Here is a 22,299-nt window from a genome sequence, read left to right on the forward strand (position 1 = left end):
TGTGTGCCCGTGTGTGTGCCCGTGTGTGTGCGCGTGTGTGTGTGCCCGTGTGTGTGTGTGTGCCCGTGTGTGTGTGTGCCCGTGTGTGTGTGCCCGTGTGTGTGTGCCCGTGTGTGCCCGTGTGTGTGTGTGTGTCCGTGTGTGTGCCCGTGCGTGTGTGTGTGCGTGTGTGCCCGTGTGTGTGCCCGTGTGTGTGTGTATGCCCGTGTGTGTGTGTGTGTGTCCGTGTGCCCGTGTGTGTGCCTGTGTGTGTGTGTGTGCCCGTGTGTGTGTGTGCCCGTGTGTGTGTGCCCGTGTGTGTGTGCCCGTGTGTGTGCCCGTGTGTGTGTGTATGCCCGTGTGTGTGTGTATGCCCGTGTGTGTGTGTGTGCGTGTGTGTGTGTCCGTGTGTGTGTGTGTGTCCGTGTGTGTGTCCGTGTGTGGGAAGCGGTAGTGTAGTGGTTGAGCGCCCTATGCAACGAGCCCTGCGACGCGAGTTCGATTCCCGCGCACGGCCAACACCAGTGACGATTATGTGAACCGGTCCTGGACCTCCCCTAGGTCTAATCAGCCTCAAATGAGTACCTGGTGGTGATGTGTAAAAACATCGCCACTAGGGAAACAAAGGCGGTCGGACGTGGTGCTGGCCACCCACCCCTCGTGTGCCGTTCCGGACTTCATAGGTGCTCGCTAACAGCACTTGCCCCTACAGTCTGTTAAGGCTACACGGGCTGGCTCTGTATGTTGTGTGCGTGTTAAACTCTTGCGAGTGCGGAGTTGGTTTTTTTTTCCCTCCAGGAACCTCTCTTAAAAACGTCACCCAAGCGACGCGGTCCGCTTCTAAACAAATACAACCCCGAGCCAAGGCCCCCCCCCCACCTCCTCCAGGAAACGAATCTTGAGGCCAGGTGAACATTTCCGCACGAAACAAATGCAGCCGATTGTGAACATCACAAGAAGAGACGGCAGGAGATTGGGAAGGCATTCGCCAAGTAGCAGGGGAGTGGCCCTGGCTGATCCTGATGATTGTTGTGCGGAGCACAATTCACCGCTGTATGAAAGTGACGACGTTTTAACTCAACGGCCGTGTGTGTGATAGGTGTTGCCGTGTGTGTGATGGGTGTTGCCGTGTGTGTGATAGGTGTTGCCGTGTGTGTGATAGGTGTTGCCGTGTGTGTGATGGGTGTTGCCGTGTGTGTGATGGGTGTTGCCGTGTGTGTGATAGGTGTTGCCGTGTGTGTGATGGGTGTTGCCGTGTGTGTGATAGGTGTTGCCGTGTGTGTGATAGGTGTTGCCGTGTGTGTGATGGGTGTTGCCGTGTGTGTGATAGGTGTTGCCGTGTGTGTGATGGGTGTTGCCGTGTGTGTGATAGGTGTTGCCGTGTGTGTGATGGGTGTTGCCGTGTGTGTGATGGGTGTTGCCGTGTGTGTGATGGGTGTTGCCGTGTGTGTGATGGGTGTTGCCGTGTGTGTGATAGGTGTTTGCCGTGTGTGTGATAGGTGTTGCCGTGTGTGTGATGGGTGTTGCCGTGTGTGTGATAGGTGTTGCCGTGTGTGTGATAGGTGTTGCCGTGTGTGTGATGGGTGTTGCCGTGTGTGTGATGGGTGTTGCCGTGTGTGTGATGGGTGTTGCCGTGTGTGTGATAGGTGTTGCCGTGTGTGTGATAGGTGTTGCCGTGTGTGTGATGGGTGTTGCCGTGTGTGTGATAGGTGTTGCCGTGTGTGTGTGTGATGGGTGTTGCCGTGTGTGTGATAGGTGTTGCCGTGTGTGTGATAGGTGTTGCCGTGTGTGTGATGGGTGTTGCCGTGTGTGTGATAGGTGTTGCCGTGTGTGTGATGGGTGTTTCCGAGTGTGTGTGTGATGGGTGTTGCCGTGTGTGTGTGTGTGATGGGTGTTGCCGTGTGTGTGATGGGTGTTGCCGTGTGTGTGATGGGTGTTGCCGTGTGTGTGATGGGTGTTTCCGAGTGTGTGTGTGATAGGTGTTGCCGTGTGTGTGATAGGTGTTGCCGTGTGTGTGATAGGTGTTGCCGTGTGTGTGATGGGTGTTGCCGTGTGTGTGATGGGTGTTGCCGTGTGTGTGATAGGTGTTGCCGTGTGTGTGATGGGTGTTTCCGAGTGTGTGTGATGGGTGTTTCCGAGTGTGTGTGTGTGATGGGTGTTTCCGTGTGTGTGATGGGTGTTTCCGAGTGTGTGTGTGTTTCCGAGTGTGTGATAGGTTTTGCCGTGTGTGTGATAGGTGTTGCCGTGTGTGTGATGGGTGTTTCCGTGTGTGTGATGGGTGTTGCCGTGTGTGTGATGGGTGTTTCCGAGTGTGTGTGTGATGGGTGTTTCCGAGTGTGTGTGTGTGTGATGGGTGTTTCCGTGTGTGTGATGGGTGTTTCCGAGTGTGTGTGTGTTTCCGAGTGTGTGATAGGTTTTGCCGTGTGTGTGATAGGTGTTGCCGTGTGTGTGATGGGTGTTTCCGTGTGGGTGATGGGTGTTGCCGTGTGTGTGATGGGTGTTTCCGAGTGTGTGTGTGTTTCCGAGTGTGTGTGTGTTTCCGTGTGTGTTATAGGTGTTGCCGTGTGATAGGTGTTGCCGTGTGTGTGATAAGTGTTGCCGTGTGTGTGATGGGTGTTTCCGAGTGTGAGTGTGTGTTTCCGTGTGTGTGTGATGGGTGTTTCCGAGTGTGAGTGTGTGTTTCTGTGTGTGTGTGTGTTTCCGAGTGTGAGTGTGTGTTTCTGTGTGTGTGTGTGATGGGTGTTTCCGAGTGTGTGAGTGTGTGTTTCTGTGTGTGTGTGTGTTTCTGTGTGTGTGTGTGTTTCCGTGTGTGTGTGTAAGACTCTGTGTGTGTGTGTGTAAGACTCTGTGTGTGTGTGTTTCTGTGTGTGTGTTTCTGTGTGTGTGTGTGTTTCTGTGTGTGTGTGTGTGTGTTTCTGTGTGTGTGTGTAAGACTCTCTGTGTGGGCGGGGGGGGGCCCAGTAAGTGCGCTGCGCTACAAACCTGGCCACCTGAGTTCGATTTCCGGCCACGGCTAACATCGGTGGCGAATTTTTGTGTTTGAAGCCGATCACTAGGTCACACCCTAGGTCGACTCAGCCTTCAAATGAGCACTACTGTACTCAGAGTAGAGCGTCAACATGAGTATGGTGGTGTGGAGGGGACACGTGGCTGTGGTGGTTGTGGCGGCCGCGCTCGGCGAAGGGCGCTCCTGTGTCGTGGTGGCGTTGTGGCAACAAGGACACGGGGCAGGCTGCAGGCCAACACGTGTCTCAAGGGCACCACGCGCTTGCTGCTCAAAGAATGCTCGTCCATAATGCGGGGTTTTGGTGTTGTTGTTGTGTGGGTTAGATCGCGTAAATATTTAAAATGTTTGCACGTTTTTATCACAAACACGCATGTGTGTGGTTAATGCAGACGTGATGCGTTGTGATGTCTCCTTTTGGCTTTTCAACATCTTAGCACCTTCATTCTTTCCGGAAAGGGGTAAGGCCAAATGCTTTGTTATATTTAATGGCATGTCGAGGTGTGTCCGATTAGCACGGTCGGCTACGTACGGTGCGTAAGAATGCCAACATACAGGACAGACGTGTCCGCCTGTGTGCAGCCTCCACGGGGATTTTTTGTCTTTAATGAGCGTGTTCTTTGTGTACGTCTGACACGCACGTACGTAGCCAACCGCGATAGTCGGATGTTGCGGGGGAAGAACAACACACGAACACACAAAAAGCCGTTTTAAAGAAACGAGTTTGCCGATCTAGATGATGATGATGATGATATAAAAGTGCATACCTCCCAGTGCCTTCCTAACATCGAAAGGAGGAACGTTCCAGACGGCCGCAGAAGCGCATCCGAAAACGTCGCGTCGCTCAGTGGGTCCCACTGCAGGCGTGGGTGCTCCTGCCTGGCCATCTCGGGCAGTCATCCCATCGCACATTAATGAGTCTGGCCCGTAACCTTAGGGGCCGTCCATAAATAACGTCACGCACCTATGGGGGGGTGTGTCAGATATTTGTGACGATGTGTGACGAGGGGGAGGGGGGTTAGAGAAATGTGACGTCGCATCAAAATGCACAACTTTAAATAAATATAGACAACACGTTCTACTTAATTAAATAGACGTTTTAATAAATGTTTCCTCCTACAACATCAGAGTGCAGCGCCACATTAAATACGCACTACATTGACAATAGTTTAAAGCGATTTTAAGCATGTTTAAAAAACATTTGGGTGGGGGGGCAGAGCTTTGTGACGTCATATTTGAGGGGGGGGGTCTGACTTTTTGTGACGCCGTGGGACGAAGAGGAAGGGGGGGGGGGGTCAAAAATCGTCAAAAATCGCGTGACGTCATTTATGGACGGCCCCTTAATCCTGACAGCGGCGAGAGAGAGCGATCGCCCTCCACACTAGGAGTGCACCCACGAAGCGCAGTGCTGTGACTGGCGGCTGTTGTTGTTTGTAGTGTGTGCCCGTGTTGAGTATTCGTGCCGTGTGTCCGTGTGGTATTCGTGCCGTGTGACTGTGTTGAGTATTCGTGTCGTGTGACTGTGTGGGATTCGTGCCTTGCCTGCCACTTCATTGTGCACCGTGCGTCATTGAGGGGAACGATGCGTGGGCCCACGTGTGTGTACACGCATGCCCAGCAGGGGTGTTTATGCGTAATAATCTACACTGGTATGCAATGATCACAGCAAGAATGTGTGTTCGTGTATGCCTGCGATTGTATGAATGGGATGTGCCAGCATTTATACTGCGCTGGGTCTAATAGAGCACATTGTTATCGCCTGCACTGGGGATCTTTGTCTCTGTTGCGCGTGTGCTCACAGCGTGCGTTTTCTTACTCGGGGGGGGGGGGGGTATGTTGTCTCTGGCTGTGTTTGGTGTCTACCCAGTGGCACTTTCAGCGACGATTTCCGGATAAACCTGACCGACCGCAGTGCAGGGTTCGTGCCCTCCCCCCCCCCCTGTTCTCACCTGGTCCGGCTGGCAAACGGGGGTGGTGGCGGGGTGGGTGACCAACACCACACCCTCCCGCCTTTGTCTCCCTCATTGGGCGATTCACACACCGCACCAGGGACTCATCTCGGGCGGAATCGTCAGGGATGTTGGTCGTGAGCGGGCATGGCACTCGCAGCGCGCTAACCACTGCGCCACCGCTCCGCGTGAACACGAAAGCCCCAACGCCGTGTTTCCGCGATGCCTTGGAATTCAAAACCAGAGAAAATGTCATGCCGATTCAAGCAAACAACAGCAAAAAAAACCCCACGTGTAACAACAGAGCCGTGAATCCCGCGCCGAGTTGAGAACCTCGCCAAAAATATCCGAGTTTCCGAGAACCAGGAACCAGGAACCGTCCCCTCTCTCTCTCATCTGGGCACGCTCGGCTGCTTGCAGAGACGCGGCCATCTGGAGGGAGGAGGCCGGGGCTGATGGGGGGCACTGGTATCCCCAATTGCCCCTGCACCTGCGGGCACAAGCATGAATATGTATTCATTGCTACGCGATGGTTATGAAGTGGGCGTGATATAGAGTTGTGTCGAGCAGCTGTAGGACCCAGCAGAGGGCGGTGACCTTGTCGATATCATTGGCTGAAGCAAGTCTGACCTTGCTGTTGATAAGACCCTTAATGTTGAAACCAGTCCTCGCCCGTAGCATCGGGTAGTTCAGCAACATTGCTTCAAGCAAAGCCTCACGCTGCTGCTGATGATGATGATGCACTGAATGTTGAAACCGCTCTAGAGTTTCGTTTGTTATGAACCGCTGCTACTGGAACATATTCACTCCCAGGAGGAAGGCCATTGCGGCTGATGGCATGTGTAAGAACATAAATACTGTACCTGTATTTTCTTTCATGTAGAGAGACATACGGGAAGGTGTCGACTTGTCTGACGTAGCAACACACACTTACTGGACATCTGTCGAAAAGAGCTTTATAGCTCATCGGATTCCTCCTCCAGTGTAAACACACATTCTGATTACGCGTGTTCACCCAGGGAGCCTCACCGAGTCTCACGACTCTTTCAGGAGAGCCCTGCCAAGTTGTCACAGTAGGGAAGGTGGGGAGGAGATGGCTGTGTGAGTGTGTATGTGGTGTTTACCTCTGTGTGAGTGTGTGTGTGGTGTTTACCTCTGTGTGTGTGGTGTTTACCTCTGTGTGAGTGTGTGGTGTCTGTGTGTGTGTGTGGTGTCTGTGTGTGTGTGGTGTCTGTGTGTGTGGTGTCTCTGTGTGTGTGTGGTGTCTCTGTGTGTGTGTGTGGTGTCTGTGTGTGTGTGTGGTGTCTCTGTGTGTGTGGTGTTTACCTCTGTGTGTGTGTGTGTGTGGTGTCTGTGTGTGTGTGTGGTGGTGTCTCTGTGTGTGTGTGGTGTCTGTGTGTGTGTGTGGTGTCTGTGTGTGTGTGTGGTGTCTCTGTGTGTGTGTGGTGTCTGTGTGTGTGCATTGCCAGCGACTGTCGCGTAAAGGCGGAGCCCTGCAATGTCTGGGCTCACATCACCGTTTGGCGCCACGAGAGGGGGCTCACCAGAGCTTGTCGATAATCGATCATGTAATACAGCGATCGATAATTCCACCAGGAGAGCCTCGACCGAGGCTCAATACTCCTTGTGAACAAAGATGCTGCTTCACTGGGATGTTTGGCCAATTCGTGATTTCAGAAATGAATACTGGTGGTGGTGGTGGTGATGATGGTGATGATGATGGTGGTGATGGTGGTGATGATGGTGGTGGTGGTAATGATGATGGTGGTGGTGATAATGATGGTGGTGATAATTATGGTGGTGATGATGATGGTTTTGATGATGATGATAGTGGTGGTGATGGTGATTATTCCTACGATGATATCACTGCAAGCGCCCGATCTCGTCATATCTCGAGGAAGCTAAGCAGGTTAAAGCCTGGATTGGCGCTTTGGATGGACCACCATGCACCGCGCATAAACAAACACAGGTGCTATAGGCGTCCGCGATCCCAAGCGGTGGGCAGCAGAGGGCAGCGCAGCAACATAGATTGTTGTAGTGTACTATGCTCCAAATATCTTTGCCCCATAACTCTCCCACAACTCATCGTGGTGTGAAATATGGTCAAAGCAACGGTCCCCGTATTAGCCTGTGATAGGCTGTTGGGAAAAAACACAGTTCTGTGAACGAGGGGCAGTTGTGAAGGCCAGCCAGGCACACCACGGGGGGGGGGGGGTGGCCAGCACCACGCTCGGCCGCCTTTGTCTCCCCAGTGATCATCTTCACGCACCGCACCAGGTACTCATTTGAGGCTGAGTCGACCTAGGGGCAGGAGGCCCAGGGCCCCATGTAGATTTTCGCTGTCACTGATGTTGGCTGGCCGTGATGCGGGAATCGAACTCAGAGGCGCCGGGTTCGAACCACCGCGCCGCCGCTGAATAATTGGGACCACCCCACGCACCGACCCGCGCGACGTGGGGGCAACCTCATCCAGCAGTGGATAGATCACGGCCGATGCTGACGAATGCGAGCTAACAGAGGTGAGCTAATCAGCCGGGGCGGCTAATGATGTTATGCAACGGATGACGTTGGGGGGGGGGGGGGGTGACGTTGGGGGGGGGGGGGTCACAGCGATTTGGCAGGCGGCGGGGGACTCGGAAACGCTTCAAGTCCTCAGGAATGCAGCCCCCCCACCGTCCCCACGCACCCCCCCCCCCCATGTTGTCCGGACTGTACTATTGACGTCATGCCACGAGCATCTGTTCCGAGTGCAACCCTCCTGTTGTGTTGGAGACCCGGCCCACGGAAGTAGGAATCACGGAGCTACCTCTGAGACCCCTTCAGCAAGTGACTCCCTAGTCCACACAAAACGAGCCCACGGAAGCACCTATCACGGAACTACCTCTGAGACCCCTTCACCAAGTGACGCTCTAGTCCACACAAAACGAGCCCACGGAAGTAGGAATCCCGGAGCTACCTCTGAGATCCCTTCAGCAAGTGACACTGGTTCACGATGAATGGAAGCAGCTATGACGGAGCTTGTTGTGATGGATGACCCGACTTCAAGTGACCTCTCTCTGGTCCACGAGAGTAAACTTAGCCAAAACGCCGCCGCCGCTGCTGCTGCTGAAAAGATGCGCTCCCACAAGGCCCGTGTGGCTGATGAGATGTGCACAAACACGCGGGTGGCTGTGTGAAGTGCGGTGGTACACCGTGCAGGGCCGCCTCACTCTGCCGTCATAATCGCAGCCGTCACGTCTTTGGTGTCCTCACGTGATCACATTTCTGCGTTTTTAGTATCGACTCTCACAGCGAGCAGTGCACCGCCTTGAGCAGCTGGCGCGCCGTGACTTGGCGCGAGACTCTAAAGTCTAAATGGATCTCCCCCCCCCCTCTCTAAAACCCCCCACCCCCACCTCATTAGCTTCACGAGAGAACCCGGCTTCACCACAACTCGAGTCTGTCCGAGTCTACGGGTCTCCGAGCGAGGATCGTGGTCATTGTCGTTAGCCACGATCCATCCGCTGCTGGATGATTCAGGCCACCACCAATCCGTCGACAAGTCGCACGATCCCGATGACCACCACAGTCGGTGCACCTCTAGGCACGCCGACGTTTAGGGTTTGTCTTGGCACAGGGTAACCCATTGGGCAATAGATAACTCACTCATGATGGGGACACAGGAACCAGGTTACAGAAGAAAACAAAGAAACAATAAAAATTGGGTCTCTATGTACGTCTATGGGTCTCTGTGTATGTCTGTGGGTATCTGTGTAAGTTCATGGGTCTCTGTGTATGTATGTGTGTATCTGTGTATGCCTATGGGTATCTATGTAAGTTTATGGGTCTCTGTGTATGTCTATGGGTCTCTATGTAAGTTTATGGGTCTCTGTGTATGTCTGTGTGTATCTGTGTATGCCTATGGGTCTCTATGTACGTTTATGGGTCTCTGTGTATGTCTATGGGTCTCTATGTAAGTTTATGGGTCTCTGTGTATGTCTGTGTGTATCTGTGTATGCCTATGGGTCTCTATGTAAGTTTATGGGTCTCTGTGTATGTCTATGGGTCTCTGTGTATGCCTATGGGTCTCTATGTAAGTTATGAGTCTCTATGTAAGTCTGGACCTCCACGTGAGTTTATGGGTCTCAATGAAGTATGTGGTTTCTCTGTTAAGTACAGTAATGTATATATATATAGGCCTCTGTGTCTTTGGGTCTCTCATGCGAGACTTTTGTGACCAGGCTGAGGTCATCCATACCGTGCACTGCACTAAAGAGTCAACGTGAGTCACGCGGGTTGATGGGCGGCAGATACCGGAATCGAACCCGGGACCCTCCGCGTGCCTTTGACCCGGGCCATGAAGAGCCCGCATCGGCCGCCCGGCCACATGTCGGCTCCGAGCATCCTAACAATCTGACTTATGTCACCTTGCGTAAGCTCAGGTCGTGAACTGTGCGTGTCATGTGCCTTTGCGTAACTTGTGAGGCCATCAGCAAGGGTAGTGATGACGATGGGAATGATGATCCATGAGTGGATGGTGATGGCTGGGTTTTGACGATGGTGATATTTGATGGTGATGAGTGGAGAAGGGTCACTATGATGAGCGGATGATGATTATGGACAGTGGCTGTAAAGTGGATATGATGATGAGCAGTGATGGTTTATGATGACGCAAATCCTCTATGAGATTGTGGGTATCTTTATAACTATGGACATACATGCGTTTATGGGTCTCAACATGAGTCTCTGCGTATCGAGGTCTCGCTGTATGTGGGTCTTTATGCGTGCCTCTGGCGTTACCTTAGAGGAGGGAGACAGGGGTGAGGTTTAGAGAATGTGGCCGCTACACGTTTCCACATGATGATGAACGACTTCGTTGAGCTATCATTGTGGCCAGCTCGCTTCTGAAACCAGAGCTACGTAGCCCTGTGGGCCTTACCTGGTAAGATAAAAAAAACATGTTTTAGGTTATTTGAGCTTCCAGTTCAATGTGAATCTCTCGTTCTGTGTCAATGAGTGTGGGGGAGCGGTGGCGCAGTGGTTAGCAACACGAGTTGCATTCCCGCTCACAGCTAAACATCGGTGACGATTATCTGAACCGGTACTGGGCCTCCCCTAGGTCGACTCAGCCTCAAATGAGTACCGGGTGCGGTGTGTAAACATCGCCACTGGGAAGACAAAGACGGTCGGGCGTGGAGCTAACCACCCTCTCGTGTGCCGTGCCGGCCTTCATAGATACTCGCTAACAGCACTTGCCCCAACAGTCTGCGAAAAACTAAACGGGGGATCTTTGTCTTTGTTGTATCTGGAACAGTGGGGGGGGCACAGATAGTGCAGATGCCGCTAATCTAAGTGCACTAACCCATGGCACCTGCTGGGTCTGTCCCGTGAATTCCTGCCAGCGAGCCTTCGACACTTCACGTGATGGCCTCAAGGTGCACCTGGCACATGCGCCGTGGGGACGTCACCGCCACTTTGTGGCGAACGGCGGCTGTTGTTTTGTCGTATCTCGGTGCGTGCGGTGTCTGCGGTCTATCTGTGTGTGTGTCAGTGTGTGTCGGTGTGTGTGTCAGTGTGTATGTGTGTCGGTGTGTGTGTGTGTCGGTGTGTGTGTGTCGGTGTGTGTCTTTGTCGACTCAGCCTCAAATGAGTACCTGGTGCGATGTGTAAACATCGCCACTGGGGAGACAAAGGTGGCCGGACGTGGTGCTGGCCACCCACCCCCTCGTGTGCCGTTCCGGCCTTTATAGGTGCTCGCTAACAGCACTTGCCCCGAGAGTCTGTTAAGGCTATAAGGGGGATCTTTGTCTTTGTTGTACAGCGTCTATGTGCGTCAGTGTTGTGTCTTTGTCTTTGGGGGAGCGGTGGGGAAGCGGCACTACGAACCACGCACCCCGGGTTCGATTCCCGCTCACGACCAACACCAGCGACGAATTATCTGAACCGGCCTCTCCTAGGTCGACTCAGCCTCAAATGGGTTCCTGGTGTGGTGTGTAAACATCGCCACTGGGCAGACAAAGGCGGCCAGGCGTGGTGCTAGCCAACGTGGTCCGTTCCGGCCTTCATTAGGTGCTCGCTAACCGCACTTCCCCCAACATTCCATTAAAGGCGACACGGGGGGGTCAAAGCCTTTGTCTTTTGTTGTGTTTGTGCCCCCCCCCTTCCCGTGCCCCCTCCCCCACCGCCATCCCCTGAATGCGAGACCCGCATGGCTCCGCTCTTATCAGACCACGTGCACGCCGACTCAACTGACGGCTCCAGCCGATGTTTTGAAAGCGGCGTAAACATGTTTATTCCTGGAGCCCCCTACTCAACCACAAGCATCCCCCCCACCGCCACCACCACCACAGTCCCCAATCCCACGCTCGCCCCAACCCGCTATACCCAATCCTGACTCTAACCCGCGGCTATAGCCCAAACCCAAGTCTAGCCCTTCACTTTATCCCCAAATCATTTCTCTCACCCCCAGACATCGCCCTCAAACCCGAGCCAGCCATAACCCAAACCCCAACCTCTCACCCAAGTCTAGCCTCTAACCTTATCCCCAAATGCTTTCTCTCACCCCCAGACATCGCCTCAACTTCCAATCCCGAGCACTTACCCCAACTAACCCTGAGTCCTAACCCCTACCCGAGTTAGAGCCCAAACCCGAGCTCGAGCCTTAACTCTTAACTCTAAACTTTGCACCTAAACTCTAACCCTAGCCCCTGTTGTATACCCAACCGTAGGCCGAAACCGAACCCAACAAAGGTCACGGGGGACTGTTAGGGGCCGTCCATAAATGACGTCACGCGATTTTAGACGCTTTTTGCCCCCCCCCCCCCGCTTCGTCACACGGCGTCACAAAAAGTCAGACCCCCCCTCAAATATGACGTCACAAAGCTCTGCCCCCCCCCCCCAAAATTAAAACATGCTTCAAATCGCTTTAAACTATTGTCATTGTAATGCGTATTTAATGTGGCGCTGCACTCTGATGTTGTAGGAGAAAACATTTATTAAAAAGTCTATTTAATTAAGTAGAACGTGTTGTCTATATTTATTTAAAGTTTCGCATTTTGATGTGACGTCACCTTTCTCACCCCCCCCCCCCCTCGTCACACATCGTCACAAATGTCTGACCCCCCCCCCAGGTGCGTGACGTCATTTATGGCCGGCCCCTTAGCCCTGACAGATGAGTCTTCGAGGCGAGGCACGTGTCACTACAATTGGTATCGGGGCGAAGCTGGTTGTGAGTCAGGGCCAGTGATATTGCTCCCCAGTGTCAGGGCTGTTGTTAGCGTCGTGAACGCCACGTTGGGGGGCGACTGCGATTCTCTCTCCTCCTTCTGAGTCATCCCCCGCCACCGCGCCGCGTGGCAGCGGTGACCCGGAGTGGAACCTCCGGGGTCAGTGTGTACATCGGTCACGGCACATCCACACGTGACTCACCCAGACACCCCCGTCTCGTAATCCACACGCCACGTGACTCCCCGCTGTCCGCTGTGCACAAAGGTCGTTGCGCAAGCGCGGCTCGCGCTGCCGAGCTGCTGCTGTCCCCGTCTGGGGGGGGGGGGGGGTCAGGTCTCCCTCCCGACCTCTTCTCAGAGACCTCCTGCGTGCCATTGTCTGGGACTCCTCCGCGGGGGGGAAGGTAGAGGAGGGTGAGGAGTGAGCGGAGGGGTAAGCAGGCAAATCAGTCAAGACCCCCCCCCCCACCAGATTATAAACCCCCAGCCCCCCACACCCAAAACAGCAAATTATTGGGGAATATTAAAAAAACAATGGGAGTGGAGCGGTGGCGCAACGGTTAGCGCACTGTGTTCTAAATCCGGCGACCTGAAGCTCGGTTATCATGAGTGGCAGCAGCGAGTGATTATTGTCACTCGTCCTGGGGACACCGGGATTGGTGGACCGTGAGCGGGTAATCGATCACTGCGCCACCGCTCCTCCGATCGTTCGTAATATCAACGATCACAATGCCCTCTTGATTCACCCAAGGAAGGAGGCGGGGGGGGGGGACCTCACCGAGCCTCACGGCTCCTTCAGGAGGCTCCTCCTCCTCCTCTGCGGTGCTTTGGCTGTTCTGAATTTAGCGTGTGAGATTGTGTGGTCGGGAGATAGGGATGGGCGGGGGGGTTGGTGAGAATGTGGTTAAGGCGGGGGGGGGGGGGGACTAAGAGCCCCCCCCCACCCATGCCCCACTCAATCCAGACAAATATTTGCCTGGGCTATGAGGTCACATCTTTGAGTTGGGATTTTGCCAAAGTCACATGACGAATCGCAACGCACAACACCATTGCTCTTCTCGCGCGCTGTCATCGCAGAAGCGGCCGCGGCGATGAGATTCCGGCCACGGCGAGAGGGCCTTTCACTCGAGTGCTGCTCGTGTCAGAATCTTTATTTGGAATCGGAATATTATTTAGAAATCCGATGAGCCATGAAGCTCTTTTTCACAGATGTCCAGTCGGGGCACGGGGCAGAAAGTTCCAACAATAAACAATACACAAACAACCGCAATAGGAGTGCAAAGTACAGTATAGGTAAGGTGAGCAAATCACAAAAATAAAGACGTAATCTTCTTGGTTCGTTCGGTAAAGTCACGTAGAAGGGAAATAATAAAATAATAAAAATAAAACATAATAAAATAAGTTTACAACGTTTTATTATTTTATAATAAAAATAAAACAATAAAACAATTTTATTGTTTTATTTTTATTATTTTATTATTATTATGTTTATATCTACGTGACTTTACCGAAAGAACCAAGAAGATGAATCCCTGCAGTCACGAAAGAAGCTTCAAACCGAAAAATAAATACGTAAAATAGATGAAGTATAAGTTCAAATTGCATAAGTACGAGTTTTGCCGTCTTCCATGGAAGGAGTGTAGACCACAGTGGATTACGATACGATCCTTAGTTTGGTTTGCATGGCCACAATCACACGTCTGTGGCTTGCTGTAAATGTATCTCCATGGGTCTCTAATGAGTCTGTGTGCCTCTATGAGTTGACTATACGACGATTCACAGTTTGGGTTTCATGGCCACACTCACACTACTCTGGAATGTGTCTGTAATGTCCCACTCATGAAGGAGCTGTGCCCATCGGCTTGCCGTTGATGATTTGCAGACAACAGTGACGCCACCTCATCCACACCACCATCATCATCATCGCCGGATGAAGGCTTCCTCATGCCATGTCGGTCGTGGGGGGTTGTTGGGCCATACTTCACCACGCAGGTCAGTGCGGGGTGGGGAAGGTGGAGGGGGGGCTCAGACTCCGGTTCCGATACCCACTCCCCACGCACGCCAGCCGTGGCCTGGGATCGAACTCGGGTCGCTGGGCTAACCGCCGCACCTTGTCACTCGGCAACAGATTTTAATGTCTGAACGTGACTGAGCGTGCGTGGCAAAGCACACGAGCGGGGTTTGTGTGGAGACAGGATCAGCTGTCACAGGTGAGCGCCACGGCCATGCAGATCAAACGCACACGGCGGGCGATCAAAGAGGGGGTTTGGCAGTGATCTCAGAGGAGACGACAATCACGAAGGATTTACCGCAGCGACGCCACGAAAAACACTGCCCACGTGTCGCCGCGCCCGTCACGCAGACGTGCGCCCGTCTGCGCCTGGGCATCGATCCTTCGCCAACAAGCCGGCCGCATTGCCCTCGGCGGCTGTCGATGAAAAATTCAGAGCCGAGTCAAAACATTCAGTCTCCTTCTGACCCAATACGGCTCTCAAAAGTGGACAGCCGAGGTATCTCGCAGATTTACTGACCTCCCTTCCCCCCCCCTCCCAATGTGTGCCCATCATCCCGAAGGCTTTCTGCTCTTCGATGGCCGGTGGCCGCCACGCATTTCCCCAGACGCGGCTCCTCCTCCCCTCCTCCTCCGCACTCCGGCTGGCAGTGGCCACCGCTGCTGCTGCTGCTGCCGCGCTGCTCCCCGGCTGTGCAGCGAGCGCCCAGGTGCCCTGGCTGGTGCCGCTCGCGATTTCGCAGGAAGCGCCAGCGTGGCTTCTAAAACGCGGCATCAGGACGCGTCGGCTCTCTCCGCTGCAGCTCCTCAATGCCACTTCGTTTTCCCTCCGCCTTGGGCCAGCGATCGTTTCGTTTCTTTACCGAGTGCGATGGAAAGCACCGTGTGTACACCTCGTACAAAGGCTCTTTTTTATAAATGTGATTCATTATTATTACTGAACAGGTGACCGGGGCGATGGAGGACGGTGCCCCAAGGAGGCCCAAGGTCACTCACTCGCACTGTGCCGTTTTAATGAATGAATGCAGCTCAGAAGAAAAAACGAATTCTCCCCGCCGCCCCCACCCTCCTCCTGTCGCGAGGTCCTGCTGGTAGCGGTGTGCGTGGTGATGTATCGTCACCTGATGACGGCACGCACCGAGCCGAGACATCCCGGCCGGCTGCGAGCGGCTGGGCGGCTCTAGAGGTCGGGGCTCGGAGGCTGCCACCGCTGAGGTCGCGGGCGCCGACCCGGGTTTCAGCCGTGGCCTGTGGTCAAACCGAGTTCTCTCAGGTGTCGTGGGTTGATGGTCTCAGACGTGTAACTCTTGGTTTACATAGAGACACATGGGCTCACGTCGAGTCCCAAAGGGTAACCTAGAGACCCATAGGCTATTGTAGAGACCCACTGACTCACACAAATAACCATAGGCTAACGTAGAGACCCACAGGTTTACATAGAGATCCATTGACGCGCACGGAGACCTAAAAGAAAACTCAAAACGGACTTCGCAGACGTTTCTGGCCGTGCTGTTATCCACCGCACGCATTGACGGTAAAATTATTTGAACTTTGTGAACGCGTCTCCGCGCTGTGCCTCCGCTCACCGAGGCGGAGCCACAGACGAGCGGCGTGCAGGCAGCAGCAGCAGCCTGCAGGCAGCAGCAGCAGCCTGCAGGCAGCAGCAGCAGCCTGCAGCAGCAGCAGCAGCTGTAGGCAGCAGCAGCAGTAGCAGCAGCAGCCTGCAGGCAGCAGCAGCAGCCTGCAGGCAGCAGCAACAGCAGCCTGCAGGCAGCAGCAGGCAGCAGCAGGCAGCAGGCAGTCAACCCGCGCTGCCAACAGCTGCACAAAGCTCTGCGGTCATCGACATCAGAGTTGGAATCTTGATATCGACTGGAGGGATCCGATGAGCTAGGCAGCTCTTTTTCGCAAATAACCAGCAGCAGGTCGAGCTGCAAGTGCTCTGATACGCGTGGCATTGCCCTTGTGCTGTCCGCCGTTTGGCATTCTCTGGTCTGACACCGGTGGTGAGACAAGGCTATAAAGAAGGCTGCCGTCTCTTGTGTAGGCGAGTCAGTTTCAAAGACAACGCAGATATTATCGGAGCATGTTTCTTTGCATGTTTTGCCACAAGTGTGTGTGGTTAATGCAGACTTGATGCCTTGAAAAAGGTATCGATTTGGTGTACGTACATCTGAACACCTCCTGTTTAATTGCCAGAAAGAGTAGAAGCTATTCTTATTTTCCATCAGGCCCACTATATGAAAGTGCCGTCCACCATTCACACCCCCACCCACACGCACACAGAGTGCGCCACGTGGCATACCCAGGCAAGCCCCTACCTGCATCCTGTCGCAGTCCTGGCTGAGGCGTCTCAGGGGCTTTAACCTCCATTATTTGAGCGCGCAGATATTATTAGCCGGTGTTGTTTGGACTGGCTTAATTACCCATTGTCAGTGGCGCATAAGCTGCAAGTCAGCCGCAAATTAGTGATCTGTGGACTGACCTTCAGTTACGCATTAACAGCGGTTACATTGTTTCAGCACCATTCTACGGGACCATGAGCAAGCACAAATAATCGCCATCGTCATCATCACCGATGCGCGTACAACCGACACGTCCAGGCTTGGCTTCACGTGGGCAAAGCTAACCACCCGTGGCTGCCTGCATCTACTCGCTGTTGCAATCCAGCTGACGGACCGGTCCCTAATGGGGTTTGTAGACCATAGACAAACTGGTCACTGACGGGGTCTTGAGATCATCGACAGACTGGTCTCTAACGAGGTCTCCAGGTTCTATAGACAGACTGGTCTCTAACGGGGTCTCAAGACCACAAACCGAGCGGTCTCTGGGCGGGTTGTGGTGGCCCCCATCTACCCTGCTCTCAGCTGGGCTCCCAGCCCCTGCCTCGCACCCCAAACGTCACTCCGATTCGGGGCCGAGAGCGCGGCAGCGAGAGCCGTTGGCACACGCAGCGAGCTCAGCTGATGCTGGGGTGAAGATTCGTGGGATTGTCGCGGTTGAGAGTAAAAACGGCTCGCGCTGCACCACACGGTTAGCTACGTACGGTGCGGAAGAAGTTCAAGATACATACATACAGCAGGCACGCTCGTGCAGTGACGCACCTATCATGGTGTGTGTGTGCAGGCGGTGCAACTGCACCGGCGCCCCATGGCCTGGAGAAGGGTGCCCAGGCGCCAAGCCACATCGAGAAAGGGGTAGAAATTTGACAAGAGGAGGGGGGCGGGGGGAAGGGACAGGGAGGGGAATTTCATGGCATGCACCAGGACCCACGCCAACCACATTCCGCGACCCTCTTCGGATCTCCATGCTAGAGTCGTACACGGCTCTGCGTGTGAGTCCACGGGCCTCTGCAGATGCATGGGTCTCTCTCTTGGGTGGGTCTATGGAGGTCTCGATGTGAGTCTATGGTCAGTGGCGTAGCTCTGCAGTGTGCAGGCGGTGCAACTGCGTAGAGGATTCGCAGGCTGGTGGGGCCCAGGCTCCGAGCCGACGAAAATGGGAGGGGTGGGACGGGTTTGGGCATGGGGATGCCAATGCTCATGCTTAAGACATTCATGGCACCAGAGCTGTGCCCTCTGTTTACGCCTGAATCTACGATCTCCCCTCGGAAACGCATGGCACTTTAAATTAAATAATCTAAACCTTTGCCAGATGGCGGCGTGGGCGGAATGTGTGAGATCGCAATAATTGCAACGAAACCGTGTGGCACCAGGCGCCTGAGTCACCAAGCGAGGGGATGTCAACAGCCTCCCTCTCCCGCGAGAGGCCCGAGTTTGATTCCAGCTCCCACGCCCTCCCGCGCACCATCGCCAAAGTTCACGGCGAAAAAAATGAAATTCCCCGTTGTTTTGGCGGCCCGGCGGTCGCGGATCTGCCGCTTGCTTGCAGAGGTTCGCGGTTCGAATCCCGCGGGCCGCCCTGGCAATTGCCGCTGGGTTATTCAGCGTAAAATACTCCCGTCTGCGCGCCATACGCTTCACTCACCGTGGACATTAAAAGAGCCGCCGCGTCGTCGTTCAAAACGAGTAGGAGGCCATCGCGGGCCGGCGTCACGCTCCAAATTTGACCAAATGACACCGCAAAAGCACTCACTTTGGGACCACGTGGCAGCGACATCGCCCCGTACTGTGAGACTAGGGCAGCCTGCGCCTGCAAAGCAGAGCGGCGCCTCCCTTCGCGATGATCGCCCTGCGATATAAGAACAGCAGCGCCAATACCACACGCACTGAATTATTCATTATTTGCCCGAGTCCGATAAGAGGGCACAGGAACGAGGCTTCCAATTGGAATCGAGAGCTGCGGTTGGATTCTCGGTAAAGGCTGGGCCTCCGTCACTCAAGGTCGGGATGCTCCACGGAAATCTTAGGCCGTGTTCACCAGCAGTAGTAGGGGTGGCAGGGTGGCACTGCGTTGGTAATGCTTGTGGCCCACAGCAAGAAGAGCCTAGGTTCGATTCCCACCTCAGGCGTCTGTCTGCGTAGAGTTTGTATGTTCTCCCCTTTGTTCTGCGTGAGCTTCCTCTGGGTTCTACGGTTCCCTCCAAAACCCACACACAGACACAGTGTAACTAGTACAGCATTGGTCAAAGATCCCCAATTCTGAAAAGCGACATGCAAATCATTCAATTGGAACCACACGCAGCAGCAGTGGCAGCGGCGGCATCGCCTCCCCAACTGCACAAACCCGGCGTGACCCTCCTGACCAATGGTTCTCGAGACTCGGTGAGGCCCTTCCCCGGGCAAACTGGTGGGATGAATAATTAAATAAAGTGGCTACCGCGCTATTGTGGACGTAATCGAGCCTCTCTCTGTGGCTGCCTCCTGCGTTGCCGTTGGGCACCGCGCGGGAGTTTCCACGGTCGTTGCCGATTTCTCGGACGTTCACGCTTGGCGCGCTCCTGAAGAAGCTCCCGGCGGCACATGGAGCGAAACGTCGGACATCGTCACGCCGAACAACAACAGCAGCAATGCACGGCGGCAGGCACAACGCGGACACCACATCGGAGGAGACGTAGCATGCCACTGTTGCATCGCGCGCTTTCAGATCCTGCGGCCGTCTGGAACGCTTTTCCCATATTAGGAAGCCACTTTTAAATCTAGATTGAATTTTTTTTTTTAAACAGCTTTTGCACATGGTTTGTTTTCCTTCCCCCGCACCTCCGATTAGCACGGTTGGCTACGTACGGTGCAAAAGAAGTTCAACGCACACACACACATAGCTGCTCGGGATAACACGTCATGCCTTGGCATCGTCCGGGTGTACGATGACCTGACCGCATCGGCGTGGCCTTGGTAGGCATGAATTCAATAATGGGCCGCCTCACCCCCCTCCTCCGTGACCCAGTTTCCTCACGACCCCCCCCCCAACTGGGCCCCCTCCAGCCGGTGAGTTGCGATGCCGTTTCACCGCCTGCATGTAGTCTCTCTGGGCCACAGGAGGTCTGTGAGCTCGCCGCCACGTCTGGGACACCTCCACTGCCCCAGGTGGGCCCTCGGTGACAACTTGACCTCTCTCTGCCACGTCGTAGCCCTCTCTGCCACAGTTGGTCGACTCTTGTTGTTGGGGGCTTCTTTGGCCACTGCACAGTTGGGCCGCCCCCCCCCACCCTCCCACTCCACCTCTGCGTACGATTGTCGGGAATTTCCGCCACGGCTGCTGCTGCTGCTGTCTGCGTGACGGTCGCGACGGCGACTGCTTCCCCTCTGCCGCCTGCGCCGTTTGGGCCCCAGACCACAGGCCCCCGGAGCCGCCGCGGCGCTCGTCGCTGCCGATTGGTCGGCGCGATGCCAAGAGTTACTCACAGGAAATCGATTGCCTCAGTGGAATGTGGCCGGGGTCATGTGACCGGCATGGTCAGCCCATTTCGCCGAAAAGACATTTCTCCGAAAAACCAAAAACCAACCCCTCACCCCCCACAACACCCCCCAACACGCAAACTCAAACATTCAGCATCACTCACCCACGCTCACCCCCCACCCCCTCCCCCTTCAGCACCGCTCATCACCAATAATCACGACCTACATTTCCTACCGTTCACCATCACCTCCCACGCACACCATTCCCCCTCACTCACCCTGCCACAACTCACCACCCTCACTCACTCGCTCGCACGCACTCTCACTTACCCTCATTCACCACCGACAACACTCACCGCCACCACCACCTAAGCTCACAACTCACCCGGACATCACTGCACTCCTGCAATCTGCGGGCTCCCCTCAAACACATCGTGTCACCGGGGTGAGACTCGTGGGAAGGCACCGTGCGGGGTTGAGGTGCCACCGTGCCCTGCCGTCCGCTGCCCTGCTCGCTGCTCGCTCCTGCTGCTGCCCTTCACCACACCCCCTCTACTGCCCCGTCCGCTGGCACCGTCGTGTAGCTGCAGACAAGGGCAGGCAACGCACCGTCACACGGCGTGTGTCGCGCATTCAGGATGGCTGACACGGGCAGGTTCCCTGAACGGACGCAGGATATGAATGAATACGAATGTGTGTATGTATGCGTGTTGAACTTCTTTTGCACCGTACGTAGCCAACCGTGCTAATTGAAGGTGCGGCGAAAGGACAACAAACTAAACGCAAAAAGCTGTTCTAAAGAAACGAGTCTTCAACCGACATATCGGAGGAAAGAGCGTTCCAGAAGGCCGCAGAAGCGCATCTGAAAGCGCACGATGCAGTGACCGTCTTTGTTCGATGTGAAAGGGGCCGTGCTCTTTGCGTGTGTGCTTGACACAGGGCGGCTGGGTGGTCGTGGCGGCAGCGCAGTGGCAAGAAGAAGGGGCTTGGGTTTGATTCTCAACTAGGGTCACTTTATTTGTGTCGAGTTTGTACGTACTCTCTCTCTCCCCTGTTGTGCACGGGTTTCCTCACACCTGTATTGGGAGAGCGGTGGCGCAGTGGATAGTGCATTGCCCGAGTTTGATTCCCGCTCACGGCCAACACCAGTGACGATTATCTGAACCATGCCGCGCCGGACCTTCGCAGGTGCTCGCGAACAGCACTTGCCCCGACAGCCCGTGTAGGCTACACGGGGGAATCTTTTTGTCTTTGTGTGCATCGGCGGTAGCCAATGGGAATCTCTTCTCCTTCGGTTGTCCCAGAGGCCAAAGGTGCCCCAACACGGCGCGGTAACGGCCGCTGCTGGCTCGCCCCCCCCCCCCCCCCCGTCGCTACGAGATGCGGAAGTGGGCCCCTTCCTCTTCTTGGGGTGGCTGTTTTGGTTCGTGGGTGGTGGTGGCAGCAGCTTCTTTTTTGCACACGGGCGACCATTCCGGCTCTGTGCATGCAGCGATAAATACTCAAAATGCGCGTCTCCCATCGCCCACTCGGCATATCCCCCCCCCCCACCTTGCAATGCATCAGTCGTCGGCCGTGGACTGTCTACTGCTGGACGAAAGGAAATCTCCCCCACTCCCCCCTCCCCCCGAACCTGAGAAGAATTTGCAACAACATCCCGAGACGTTTCACGAGGGACTGGGGGGGTTGCGTCGTGGAGGGTGTAGGAAGTTTCATGATGAGGTTGGAGTTGGTTGAGGGTGCAGACGGTGCACCAATAGCCAGGGGGGGGGGGGGCGGCGAAGGGTTTCCCACCTTCATCGCGGTGGACGGCCAGCTTTGTTAAAGGGGCCCTGCGTCACCGACCGCAGAGCAACGTGTTGTTGACGACAGTTTGCGGCCAGTTCAACGACTTCATCCATTGATTGACCAATCGGATGGACGTGTAATAGCGCGCGCCCGGACGGTGCAACGCAATGACAAGCGGAGCGGGCAAGGCGCCCGCAAGTCACAAGGCGCCCGCAAGTCACAAGGCTCATGGAGAAGTGGGCGATGGAGTTTTTCGTTTGGAGTCAACGACAGCCGCCCAACGCGGAGACTCATGTAATTGTTTTCTTCGAATGTCAGAAAATAGAAGGCTGTGTTTTCCCCACACAGAACGAGCGTGGCGGGGGGGGTCTGTTTATGGTCCGGAGCCCTTTGTCGTAAACTCCACATTGATATGGTGGGAGCCGGTCTACGCATTGGACCGCCACTCTTGGTTTTTCGGCCACAGGGCGGTGACTCAATTTATTGCAGGAGATCGGAACGGCTGAATTAGACCCTGACAAGAGATTTGAACTTATAACCATCAGACTGCAAACCAGATCTCAGA

General features: G+C 54.8%; 1 long non-coding RNA gene across 1 annotated transcript; it reads right to left on the reverse strand.

The window, feature by feature from the left end:
* Positions 1-14,721: 14,721 nt before the first annotated feature.
* LOC133355107 (uncharacterized) lies at positions 14,722-21,781 on the reverse strand. The gene is made up of 3 exons (XR_009756660.1): positions 21,741-21,781; positions 20,332-20,530; positions 14,722-15,396 (listed from the first exon to the last, which is right to left on the reverse strand). It is a non-coding gene; the product is annotated as an uncharacterized LOC133355107 (long non-coding RNA).
* Between the last annotated feature and the right edge of the window lie 518 nt (positions 21,782-22,299).

The sequence above is a fragment of the Lethenteron reissneri genome, chromosome 50, assembly GCF_015708825.2.
Source record: "Lethenteron reissneri isolate LAM-NWPU_2019-01 chromosome 50, ASM1570882v1, whole genome shotgun sequence".
Classification (NCBI taxonomy): domain Eukaryota; kingdom Metazoa; phylum Chordata; class Hyperoartia; order Petromyzontiformes; family Petromyzontidae; genus Lethenteron; species Lethenteron reissneri.